This window comes from Etheostoma cragini, chromosome 17 (genome assembly GCF_013103735.1).
Source record: "Etheostoma cragini isolate CJK2018 chromosome 17, CSU_Ecrag_1.0, whole genome shotgun sequence".
Taxonomy (NCBI): Eukaryota; Metazoa; Chordata; class Actinopteri; order Perciformes; family Percidae; genus Etheostoma; species Etheostoma cragini.
The window spans coordinates 25,532,374-25,534,826 of record NC_048423.1 but is presented as its reverse complement, the minus strand read 5'-3'; the positions used below and the strand labels follow the sequence as shown (position 1 = coordinate 25,534,826).

General features: G+C 46.0%; 1 protein-coding gene across 4 annotated transcripts in view; it reads right to left on the bottom strand.

The window, feature by feature from the left end:
* The window catches only part of birc6 (baculoviral IAP repeat containing 6), a 104,391-nt gene that overhangs the window by 20,820 nt on the left and 81,118 nt on the right, over positions 1-2,453 (bottom strand). The gene's annotated exons all lie outside the window — the stretch shown is intronic.

Below are 2,453 nucleotides of genomic sequence, written 5' to 3'. Positions count from 1 at the left end.
TCTCAATTTCTCCACAACACATCTTGATGATCCCCAAGACTTTTGGGACAACATTCTGTGGACCGATGAGACAAAAGTTGAGATGAGACAGAAGCTTCAATACATTCAGAATAGCGCTGCCAGAGTCCTAATGAGAGTCCGAAAATATGATCACATAACTCCCATTCTATACTCATTGCACTGGCTCCCTGTTTCATTCCGGATCGACTACAAAATCCTCATGCTCACACAAAAATGTATCACTGGACATGCACCATCATATCTACAAGAACTCATCACCTTGAAACCCTCCCCCCGCACCCTCAGATCAACAGGACAATTGCTCCTTCAGGTCCCCACCACAAGGCTTTGTACTATGGGTGACCGAGCTTTTTGTTCAGCTGCACCACGGCTCTGGAACCAGCTCCCGAGTGACCTGAGAGCAGTACAGAACCTTGACACTTTCAAGGCTGAACTGAAGACTTTTATTTTCAGAAAGGCATTTTTGTGCTGATTTTTTTTATTATTATTACTCTCCTGTGTAGCACTTAGAGATTCCTTGGAATGAAAAGTGCGTTATAAATAAAATACATTATTATTATTATTATTATTAAAAGTGGAACTCTTTGGAAGGTGTGTCCAAGTATATCTGGCGTAGAAGGAACACTGCATTTCATAAAAAGAACGTTATACCAACAGTAAAATATGGTGGTGGTAGTGTGATGGTCTGGGGCTGTTTTGCTGCTTCAGGACCTGGAAGACTTGCCGTGATAAAAGGAACTATGAATTCTGCTGTCTACCAAGAGATCCTGAAGGAGAATGTCCGACCATCTGTTCGTGTACTCAAGCTGAAGCGAACTTGGGTTCTGCAGCAGGACAATGATCCTAAACACACCAGCAAGTCCACCACCGAATGGCTGAAGAAAAACAAAATGAAGACTTTGGAGTGGCCTAGCCAAAGTCCTGACCTGAATCCTATGGAGATGTTGTGGTATGACCTTAAAAAGGCCGTTCATGCTCCAAAACCCTCTAATGTAACTGAACTAGGAGAATTCTGCAAAGATGAGTGGGCCAAAATTCCTCCAGGACGCTGTAAAAGCCTCATTGCACGTTATCTCAAACGCTTGGTTGCAGTTGTTGCTGCTAAGGGGGGCCCAACCAGTTATTAGGGTTAGGGGGCAATCACTTTTTCACACAGCGCCATGATGGTTAGGATTTTTTTTCACCTTTAATAATAAACACCTTCATTTACAAATTGCATTTTGTGTTTACTTGTGTTGTCCTTGACTATTGTTTAAATTGGTTTGATGTTCCGAAACACTTAAGTGTGACAAACATGCAAAGGAACAGGAAATGAGGAAGGGGGCAAACACTTTTTCACACCACTGTATGTCTTATTAATAGTTATTAAACTATTTTTTAAATCATTAAACCTTTCTATTCTTCCTACATTTCACCACAGCAGAGGTTTTCCAATGTCTAAAAACTGGAAAATTGGGGGAATAAAGGGAGAATAAATGCTCTGTGCTGGTCAGGACCCAAATGCATTCTAATGTCCCTGACACTCAACAACGTCCTTTTCTATCTAGCTTTGGCTATTATCCTTTTTAAATGCCTGTATCTTAAAAAAAGTGTTTTTTGATGCTGTCCCTTCCTTTTTTTTTATTGTTTTCCATTAAAGTCTGCTTGACATTTATTACCCTCAGTAAAGGGAAAAACACATCTGACATTGACACAGAGCAAGAGGAGGAATTCTGATGAGTTGCACACAAATGCTCAGAGTAATTGCATAGATGGAACTAGAAGGGATTGGGATTCCATGCTAGGTGTCACCCAGAGACACTGGTTACAGCCTTGGGAGGTCAGTGCTGTGCAGATGCTGGGATAGGACAGTAGGCAGTTGGGAATTTCAATATAAATGTAAAACAGTCCGGGAGCCACAACAAGAGCTGTTTATTTAGAGGGTGACACTTCAAGGCACATGGACACACAAGTGCCCCCCCCAACACACACACACACACTAACACACACACTAACACACAAACAGCAGACAGCCCCTCTCAGAAAATGATCCGGTTTACATGGTCAGCCAATTGATCCTTACTTCCCTGTCTCAACAGACCCTTATTATTAGTATTTGATTGGCTTCTGTTCAAGTTCCGCTGGATGCCAACTGACAAACACCGCTGCCCGGTGGCGGCCGCCCGGTGGCCGCTGCCCGGTGGCCGCTGCCCGGTGGCCGCTGCCCGGTGGCCGCTGCCCGTTGGCCGCTGGCCGGTGCCCGGTGGCCGGTGGCCGCTGCCCGGTGGCCGCTGCCCGGTGGCGGCCTCCCGCTGGCCGCTGCCCGGTGGCGGCCTCCCGCTGGCCGGTGCCCGGTGGCCGCTGGCCGGTGCCCAGTCTATGTGAGAAAGCCGTGAACGTGCACTTATCCCAGCTATCTCCACCTGGCTGGACATAGCTCCACCTGTTCATCC